The 10402-nt window shown below is 60.6% G+C and overlaps 1 long non-coding RNA gene across 6 annotated transcripts in view; it reads right to left on the bottom strand.

Annotated features, from left to right (window-relative positions):
* Nucleotides 1–1471: 1471 nt before the first annotated feature.
* LOC105081218 (uncharacterized) overlaps nucleotides 1472–10402 on the bottom strand; it is a 45402-nt gene continuing 36471 nt past the window's right edge. For 3 of the 6 annotated variants that reach the window (XR_012503504.1, XR_012503509.1, XR_012503506.1), the window contains 2 exons: nucleotides 3423–3559; nucleotides 1472–3191 (listed from right to left, as the gene is read on the bottom strand). This is a non-coding gene — a long non-coding RNA (uncharacterized LOC105081218). The remainder of the gene's footprint in view (nucleotides 3192–3422; nucleotides 3560–10402) is intronic. The other 3 variants (XR_012503510.1, XR_012503515.1, XR_012503513.1) reach the window with 3 other exon arrangements.

Below are 10402 nucleotides of genomic sequence, written 5' to 3'. Positions count from 1 at the left end.
AAGGCCACTCTCTCCCTCACCCTGTGTCTAAAGAAACCCACCACCCTGTTTCAAACCCTGGGCCGCCGGCGGCCCCCTCCTTCCCATCCCCACTGTGGGGCCGCCTGCCTCCGTGGGCCTGTCCCCACCTGACCCGCCCAGCACCTCGGGGTCCTCTGGCCTGTGGGCCCCCTGACCATCACCCGCTCTCTGCCCCAGGTGCCTTTCAGACTCCGGCCCGGCCCCCTCCTCCCGCAGCGCCCAGTCACCTGCAGACACCTGCCCCCTTGCCTGGGCCTTCCAGGACCCCGCCCGTGCCCGCCCCCCCCCCCAACTCCAGGACTGTTCAGCCGCGAACAGTCACGTGGTGACTTACACTCACTCCGGTCATCCCAGGACTCGAGCTCTGAGTGCCTTTGCCCCCGGCGATGCTTCCCGGCCAGAGGCTCGGCCAGGAGAGCGGGGCCCCAGGGGATCGGGCCGCACGCAGCTGGAACGTGGGAGACCCAGCCCGGCGAGCACAGGCTCGGGGACCCAGGGAGGAAACAGCACCCGCGCGGGAGAACGCGGCGCCCGCCCGCCCCGCCGCCGCCCCGCCGCCCCGCCGCCCGCGGAGCCCACAGCTTGCCGCCCGCGCTGGGCTCCTCTCGCCACACGGTGGCGCTGTGGGCTCAGACACCCCAGGAACTAGGGGGGCTCCGGGACGTTTCTTCCGCAGAGACGATCTCAAGTCGCAGTCAGCGCACGGCAAGCCCTGCAGCAGAGGGAGAACGAGCAACGGAGGACGGAGGGCCAGTCACAACAGCTGGAACTGTTTTAAACAGCCCCGCACCTCCCTGTAAAACCACCCATAAACCACGCGTGAGACGTGCCCTTAGTGGCCAGAGAGACGCTCCAACGCAGCGTTCAGGGAAGACAGCAGGTCACCGAGCAGAATGAGCTGCGTGGCCGCTCTGAGAGATTTTCCTTTAAAACACTTCTTTAATAGAGAGTTGGTACCTGGTCGTGCTCTCTGGGTGAGGGTAAGAGGGAGGCTGTGCTCACGCTGTCACATGCATGCATACGCACACTCTCCAGGGAGTCATTTTAACAAAATCACTACCTGATTCACAGGTTCACAGGCCCCCGTGGTCCAGGCAGGCATCCTCAGAGAAGCATCTTGTCCTGTCTTTGCAAGGTGGAGTGTTCCAAACTGGCCCATCTGGGGGATTGGGAGCCCCAGGGGCTCCCCATCCCGGGGTCTTACTGGAAGCAACGTGTTTCTCCCCCAGGCTTGGAGGAGTCACCTGGGCTGCCCCAGATCCCCACCCCACCCCACCCCCCGTCACCAGGGGCAAGCCCAGCTTCTGAACTCAGGGCAGTTTCGCCCCAGGAGCCTGGCTTCCATCAGACCCCCTGAGCTGAGCCCACCAACAGTGCTGGGTCAGAACCCAAATTCCTACATGTCCCCTGCTGGCTCTGGGCCACACACTGTCTGGGAGGAGCCCCGGGCTGGAGCACTCCAGCAGGTCCAGCTGGCACGCCCCTTCCCTGGGGGCTTGGGCAGTAATGCTGTCATATATATATATATATATATATATATGTAATATATATATATATATATATGAGTTATAGTCATTTTACAATGTTGTGTTGGACGGTAATGCTGTCTTGACCTGGGAGGTCTGAGGACAAGGTCCCAGGTGCTGTTCACCTGCTCCCCTGCAGCATCTGGAAGAGGTGCGAGTCCACGGCTGTCACAGAGCAAGAGCCAAGCAGGGACCCGGAAGACATGGCGCCCCCTTTCTTGACCTTTCCACCTCTGAGCACCTGCCCACAGCCTTGGACGAGTCAGGCTCAAGGCGTCAGGGGCCATTGGAGGCCGCACAGAAGGCTAGAGAACTGTCCTGGCTGGCTCGCATCTCTGATGGTCCTTCGTGCATCCTTGGGGGGAGGGCAGCCCGGGGGAAGGGCTGGTGAGGTGCGTTCCCAGCAGGGCGTAGGGACAGTTACCTGAGGGGATGCGGGGGGAGAGGGGAGGCGCCACCCTCAGCCACCAGTGCAGGGGCCTGTGTTGAGCACTGGTGCACACCTCAGTGACTCCTCTACAGGACACTCAGGCCGTCTGGAAGCTTCCCCAAGGCCTGCCCGCCGCCACTGACCCTCGATTCCTGAGACCTGCCTCCCATGGCTCACTCGAAAGCCTCCTTGTCAATTTCCTCGCAATCTGTGTCATGGGTTGAACTGTGTCCCTGCACATTCATGGTGGAAGTCCTACCTCCCAGCATCTATGAATATGGCCTTGTTGGAGATGGGGCCTCACAGAGGTAATCAAGTCAAGGTGGGGTCATGAGAGTGAGCACGACCCAGCAGGACCCGTGTCCTCAGAGGAAGAATGACACGTGAACAGAAAGGCACAGGAAACAGTGACGGTGCGAAGACGCAGCGGGGAGACGGCCGTCCACATGCCCAGGAGAGAGGCCTGGAGCAGAGGGGACCACCCTCCGACACCTAAACTTGGACTTCCAACCTCCAGAACCGGGAGTCCACAGACATCCAGTGTTTCAGGCACCCGTCTGAGGCAGTTGGTTACGGCCACCACGCACACTGATCACCTCTGACAGGTGCCCTCAGGTGGGCGCCCGGCCGGTGCTAACAGGTGCTCACGCTTCTGCTGCCAAGAGCAGGGGCCAGGTGCTCAGACCTGTGTTTCTGGAGGGAAACCACAGGTGGAGCCCAAACCCTGCCGCTGGCCACCTGGACCTGTCACTGTGGCCTCCCAGGTCCAACAGCTGGTGAAATGGGAGCCAGGCAGACAGGGGAGCCTGGAGGAGGAGCACGCCCCGCTCCGGCCAAGAAGGAGGGGCCCCTGGGCTGGCCCGAGGTCACCGCTGGCCTGAGACCATCATAGCAGACTGGGGGCCGAGCTGGAGGCAGGAGCTCCTCCAAGGCAGGTCCGCAGGCAGGGGAAGTGGCCCAGGCAAAGGGGATGGGGACGGGGGACAGGCGGGTGGGCTTGGAGAAGCCGCCCGCACAGGCAGGAGTGGGTGGTGCTGGCAGGCCAGGGGCAGGTTCCCAGGCACGCCCGGCCTGTCGGTTCTCGTTAACCACGCAGGGTGGCTCTGGCCTTGACGCGAACTTCCGGGTGTGTCTTGTGGCCTCCCGGCCAGTTTCCCCAAATGGTTCGTTTCTCTAGAGTCAGGATCTCCCCAAGCAGAAAGCAGAACTCTTTCCTAACAGATTTAAGAACCATGAAAAGAAGATGAAAACGTCCATGAAAGACGACTACATTTAACAACGTCCGAGTGATCAGAACAGTGCGGGGGACAGAAGGAAGGAAAATCAAAATGAGAGACTGAGATAGGAGCACGCTGGGGGCGCTGGAGGGGTGATGTCTGTTTCCTTAAGCTCCTACAAGTCAACGAGGAAAAGACGAAAGCTCAGGGGAAAGTGTGAACACATACCTCCAAGGCAGGAAACACAAGTGGCCCAAAGCATGTGACACGTTGCTGGACTTCGCGGTCAGGCATGCACACACGAGGGGGCATCTCCAGGGACGGCGGGGCACGGAACGTGAGCCCTCGCTGCAGCTGCCGCTTCCCTGGGGGCGAGGTGGGTGTGTCTGTTGTTGGGGGCCCACAGCCCAATGGAGAGAGCCCCCGACTGTGCCCCCAGCTCGCTGCCTCTCCCAGCCTCTCTGAAGCCCCTCCGAGCCCCCATCACGCCCCACTCCTGCAACCGCGCAGGACGCACGTGTCCCAGGCAGAGCCCCTCCGGTGGGAAAGGCCTGGAACTTTCTCTGAGAAGGGAGCTGGGGCTGCCCGTTGGGGGCGGGACCTGCTGGTATTCATGCATCTTGGGGCCTGTGGGCGGGGCGCACTGGGACACTCAGGAGCTGCCCAGGCACAAACACCTATACAGGTACAGGAACACTGCCTCCAAGAAGGTCCAGAGGCAGAGGAGGACTTCACCTCGGTGGCCGCAGCCCAAGGCGTGGCGCCGCCCTCAGTGCTGCTTGGCCGCTGAGCTCCCCCCGTCCGGGGCACAGGCCCAACCTCGGCCCAACCTCCCGAGCCTCCTGCTTCCCTGGGACCTTCTCACACCGCCCCCTGCAGAGTCTCCTGCTGAAATGTCGGGACAGGCCACCGGTCTGGGACGATGGGCTGAGACACCGCCCCGAGGTCACAGGGCTGACGGAGAAGGCCCCCGAAGAGCCTCTCTGGGGCCCCGGGGCAGAGCGGGACCGCCATCCTCTTCACCCCACAAGTTAGGGCCTGCCCGCATCCCGTTTTTCAGTCTTCCCACCGGCAGCATCAGACTCCTACAAGGAGCTGCGGGAGATGCCCCAGAGGCCCGTGGCCGGGCGAGGAGGCGGGCATCCTGCAGGAGAGCCACGTGCCAGGCCTCAGCCGGGGCAGGGGGACCACGCTGCAGTAACGACAAGGGTCCCTGTCTCACCACGTCACTGCTGGGCACGGGCCAGGGGCCAGGGGCCTCCCCACCCCACTCTGGAGCCTGTGGCCTCCAGGTCACAGAGCGGAGGCAGGAGATGAAGGTGGCGCTCCAGGAGCCTTGTGTCCCAGGTCACGCAGAACTGCTGACACAGTCCTCTCCTCCCCGTGGCAGGCCTGGCAGGTGCGTGAGCACGGACAGTCCCGGCCGAGCGGCCTGGACCAGCCTGGGGGGGGAGGCCGCGGGCGGCGGAAACTGCTTCCCTGAGAGGGCAGGGGACTTGGGGACCTGCCTGGCTGGGGACTGCAGAGGAGGCCAAGGGGGACTGAATGTCCCGGGCGCTGGTGGACGTGGGTGGGGAGCGGAGGCCCGGCCAGCTCCCTCCACCAGAGCACCTGCCTGCTCGTGGGGCGACTTGCACCTCACTCCTGTTCACCTCACCGTGGCCCTGGTGGCCCTGCCCTTTGCTCTGCGGGTGAGGAAGTGACCCTGGGAGGCCAGTTCCTCCCAGAGCCCGGACCTGAGGCAGGTCCATCCCGGCCACTCGCGGCATGGGCTCCCTGTCATCCAAGAAACAGATTCAGAAGTGGCCTCTGAACTGTGTGAAGAGGGAGTGTGTTTGCAGGGCCCCTGGGGAAGCAGGGCATGGAGATGAGTCCGCGTCCTGAGGTTCATTGTGAGGAACTGAACCACATGATTACGGAGCTGGCTAGTCCCAGGCTCGGCGGGCAGCGTGCTGGAGGCCGGGGGAGCTACTGGAGTGAGCACCAGCCCGAAGGCTGCTGGCTGAGATCTGGGAAGGCCCGAAGTTTCAGTTCAAGTCCAAAGGCTGCAAAAGACTAACGTCCCAGCTCAGACCGTCAAGGGGTGGGGGGGGTGTCTCCTACTTTCTGTCCTCTTCAGGCCTTCAACTGATCGGATGAGGCCCACCACACTGGGGAGGGCCATCTGCTTCTCCATCCACTGATTCAGACACTCATCATATCCAGACACACCCGGAAGTGCGTTTGGCCAGGCGGCTGGGCACCCCAGGGCCCAGCCAAGTTGGCACATAAAATCTGCCATCACAGGGGGCTTGTCTTCCCCCTTCCAGTGCAGATTTCTAAAAGGCTTTTCTGAAAAAACACCTCTCGACTAACAGAGGAATTGTCCTCCTAAACAGGGTCTTTCATGACTCTGGGGTGACTGCGACGAAGAGACCGTGTGCCCGCTCCGTGCTGAATAGCAGTCTCCACTCCCTGACGAAACACGCACACCGAGCAGGAGGCCTGGGGGTTCCACACGACGTGTGACTGGGGCCCCGCTGGACGCCTTCCGCGAGGTGGGCGGCGGGTCCGGAGGGCGGCGGCCGGCGACGCGAGGTGTGGGGCCGGGAGGAGGTGGGTCTCAACTCGCCCACACACCCGCCTCTTGGTTGAATCAGCTGTTTGTTGTGAAAAATAACCTCCCTAAGAAATTATTCTGTGAAATAAAACTTGGATTTTTGTGGCAAGACGTGAAAAATTTAAACACAGAAAAAATTTCTCTGTCCCTTTCGGCCTCCCCTCCCCACCCTGCACATCGCGAGTCTGTGTCTCACGTGGACACATGCCACGAGGTCCAGCATTCTCCCGGCACCAGCAGGCCACTCCTTCGAGGGTAACACTCCACCCTGATGCTGGGAGGGGCCACAACGCCCCCCGCTGCACTTACAGGCCTGCGTTGGGCAGACAGTCTACGCCATTTGACGCCCATCCGTCCAAAGCCTGGATGGCTGTGCACTGACCTCGCGACAGCACAGCAGTTCCTGGAGCTTTCTGAGCGGCGGTTCCCAGGCGATAATCCTCAATCTGACTCGAATAAAACTTTCAGTTTATCTCCTAAGTGGACCGATTCTTCCTCTTACGCTTGCCTTGACCATTTCCTACCATTTTCATGGCTATTCTGTTAGAAGAGAATGGATTTGTTTTTCTGGTGCCATTTATTTAGTAAATAAAGGAAGTAAAATTATATAAGGACAACGAAGTCTAATAGAAATGTTCACAATCAGCATTTATTGTCATTATACAAGACAACTCAGCTGCAGTACATCAATCAAAGTGGCAGAAAACTTGGGCCAGGCCGCGGAAGCTGCCCGGCTGAGAGCTGATCAGGTGGGGCCATCTGCGGCCCGGGCCCCGTCTCTCTCCCCGTTCCCTCCCCGTTCCGTCCCACGAGCCGCCTCAAAAGTCTGTTCTGAACAGAAGACACTGAGTCTGGCTTCCAGGGATGAACGACTAAAGGTCAGAAGCTCCATGAAAACGGGGCTGCAGGAGGCAGAACCCTCTCCAAGACGTTCAGCCAAAGCATGTTTTGTGCCAACAAAACCCTGAACAGGATGGTGCGACAAGAGCCAGCTGGTCACAAAACCCAAGCGGCCAGCACGCGGGGGATCCAAACACAAGGAGGTAGGCAAACAAACGCAAGGAGGAGCCGAGCTGCTGGTCGCGGCAGGGATGGGCGACCCCACCCCACTGCCTCCCGGGGTCACCGAAGGGGCCTCGAGGATCAGGAACCGCTGACTGTGAGCCCCTCAACCACTGAAACACCAGAGACAGGGGACCAGAAGACGGGGTGTGGGCCTCAAACAACAAAGCCGCATGGCAACGCCTCGGGCTGACCTCAGTGGGTGGCCACTCAGTGTGGGAGTCAACGCTCTGTCCTTGCAGAGAGGACACACAGGGCGGAGGGTGTAGCTTGGGGATAGAGCACGCGCTTAGCGTGCACGAGGTCCTGTGTTCAATCCCCAGCACCTCCATTAAATAAAATCTCCAAAGAGGGAAATGAAGGTGGCCAGCAGCCCTGTGGAAAGGTGATCCACATCGCTGACCGTCAGGGAAACGCAAATCAAAACCACAGTGACAGTCACCTCAGCCCGTCAGAACGGCTGAAGTCTGGGCTCTTTGGCATCTTCCCTCTGACCTGCTCCGCCCCCGGGGCCACGTCTGCCATGTCACCTTCTGGGATCCATCTCCTCTGCTCACCACGGACCCAGGATGAGGGTGGTCGGGCTGCCGGGCTTAGAACTGCGTCCAGCAGGCAGGCGTCAGTCAGCGCCGGCAGAGCGTCTGACGGTCAGGACTGAGGATTCGCTTCTTTTCATAAATTCGCGTAACAGCCTCCGGGGCACGAGGACTTACACCTCGGATTTGCACACTGAGGTTTGTCTGAAATGCTTAGAACCCTTTAAAGGCTTCTCACAAAGGAAGGGGTTCTGCTTCAGGACACACAGGGACCATCTTTGGTGAAGTCTTGCCAAGAAGGTCTATGGAGAGAGCTGAGACAGCAGGATGGGGGCCCGATAGCCATCAGTCCAGACCGGCCTGAGGTCCCAGAACCGGGGGAGGGGGTTTAAACACCAGGAGGGCCAGGGAGGGGGTACGAGCGAGGACGGCCTGGCTGAGCCCCTGCGGGGGTGCAGAGGGCAGGGCAGGGCTGGGCATCCTGCCGAGGCTCCATTTCCCTAACAGCTTAAAGCACAGGTCCTCCCCGCCCCGCGACTCTGACCGTAACACGTCAGCGAAAATTCTGAAAGAATTTGAAACAGCAGATGCCACACTCCTGTGCCCTAACCCTGCGTACTCTGCCCCTTTCTTTGTTCTGGAATAATTTTGCAGCTCCGTGGGCGTGGAAAACCGACAGCAATGCAGACAGGCGTGCCTGGGGAGGGCGCACCTGGTAGCCGGACACTGACCGGGTTTTCCTCCTGTGATAAACGTCTCGGCATTCCTGACTGAATTCTCCCTTGAACCAGTCTTTAACACCTTAAGGTTTTTTAACTCTACACTGTTTAAAACCCATGTCTTTAAAAAAAAATTAATTGAAGTGCAGTTGATTTGCAATGTTAGCTTCAGGCGCAAGCAAAGTGGTTCAGTTACACACAGACACACGTGCATATTTTTCGGGTTCTTTCCCATTACGTGTCGTTACAAGGTGTTGGATGCAGTTCCCTGCGCTGCACAGCAGGCCCCTGTTGTTTATCTGTTTCATACACAGTAGTGTGTGTCTGCTAATCCCAAACTCCTAACCTAACCCTCCCCGCCCTCTCCCCTGTGGTGACTATAGCTTGTTTTCTATGTCTGTGGGCCTGTTCCTGGTTTGTAAATAGAAGTTATATCTTTCTTTTTAGATTCCACATGTAAGTGATATCATATGAAATTTGCCTTTCTAAATATCTTTTAAATGATTCTTTAAGCGTATCTTTTAACATGCCCTTTACTGCACACAGTTCTGGACAAATTAGAACTAAGACGAGGCAGTAACAGCCTGCCAAGCCCCTGACAAAGGCGGGGTTGAAGGAAGAAGCCTAGAGGGGTGAGAACCTGGGCTTCCGAACATCGGACCCAGCAGCCCCCCAGGAGCGGGATCTGGGGGTCCACTTCCCAAGAAGACCCCCCACCCAGAGCAGACAGCGCGGAGCTGAGGTGAGTGTCCTTTCCCATCCCACCTGCCGGCCACACCCCTCTCGGCCCACCCAGAGGGAGCCCCATCCCCAGTGCCCCGTCCCCCAGAGCCTGGCACGGGGGACGTTCCCTGCGGACATGAGACTCACCCCCTCAACCCCCAGCAGTGGAGAGGAGAGGAGGACAGACGGACACTTGGGGGGTGGGGACTCGCCTAACTGTCCGATTGAGAGTGGGGAGGCCACTGCGTTCGGTGGGCAGGGCCAGGCTCTGCTAACCGCTGCCCAGGATGCAGATTTGGTCCCTCAAGATCCGCTGGGAGCCAGTCTCACGCAGGGAGGCCCAGGCCTAGGTCTTGCTCGGGTGGAACGCCCTTTGGGCTGCCTCCTCGGTGGGGGCAAGACTCACAAAGACAGAAGCCGGGGGTAGCTAACAGGGATTTGGTCCCCCGAGGCTGACATGCGTGCCTGGGACCCTCCGCTTCCCGCAGGGACGCTGCCCAGGTCGGGGTGGGGACCACAGCGGACATGGAAGATGCGTCGGCACAGGCACGACACCAGTGCAGCTGCCTGTCCTCCTAATGGTCGAGGCACGGCCGGACGAGTCAGGGGCATGCAGGGCCGGTCCCCCATCCACTGTGCCGAACAGCCGCGCGGAGCTTAGCCTCTCTGGGACTGGCCCTCAGAGCCCACACTCCTGCCAGGCAGAAGGGACATGTCCACGCTCCCCGCCCTCCCGAGGGCCTGCAGGAGAGCTCGGTGCCCGGGGGAGGCATGTGAGCCCAACCCAGTGCCCACCTCACGTCCTCCCCGCCTCTTCCCCAAGAGGGGCCCTTGAAGTCCCCTGTCACGTGCAGGGGACCGGCTCCCACTTGGAGCCAAACCTGGGCGTGGTCCGTCCCCACATTCAGGCACACAACCTCGGCAGCCCATCCGACACCGCCAACCCCACAGGGCACGCGGCTCCAGGCAGCTTCCTTAGCGGGAAAGCCGCTCAGACTGAATCCGCAGCAGGCCAGCTACGCGGGACGGGGCGGGAGCGCTAGGTGCGGAGCGCCCTGGACACACAGGCTCTCGCTGCTGAAGAACTCCGAGTCTTCAGGTTGTTGCAAGTCCATTCGGACCACTACCGCAAAGCGCCACAGAGGTTCTGGGGGCTGGAGGTCCAAGGTCAGGGTGCCAAACTGGCCGTCTGGGGCCCTCTCCTGAGATGAGGACTTCCGGCTGGGTCCTCGCACGGCAGAAAGGTCATGGGCGCTCCATGAGCCTCTCTCGTGTGACTAGTCCCATCCTGAGGGCCCCACCCACACGACCCCCTCACCTCCCAAAGGCTCTGCCTCCAGACGCCATCACTCTGGGCACCAGGTTTCAAGAATGAGTTTTGAAGGGACACAGGCAGTCACAGAGTTACCAGCAGTGGAAGAAAGGACAGGTCCATGAGGGCCCCAGCCCCCCTAACCCGGCACTTTCCCACCAGGGAGCTGGCCTCTGGGCAGACGCGGGCCCACGGCTGCAGAGGGTGGAGGTGCGGAGAAACAGGGGCCCTCCACTGAGCCGGCTGGGGAGCCAGAG

This window comes from Camelus bactrianus, chromosome 3, assembly GCF_048773025.1.
Source record: "Camelus bactrianus isolate YW-2024 breed Bactrian camel chromosome 3, ASM4877302v1, whole genome shotgun sequence".
Taxonomy (NCBI): Eukaryota; Metazoa; Chordata; class Mammalia; order Artiodactyla; family Camelidae; genus Camelus; species Camelus bactrianus.
Note: the sequence above shows the minus strand (reverse complement) of the source record. Positions and strands in the feature narration are given on the sequence as shown.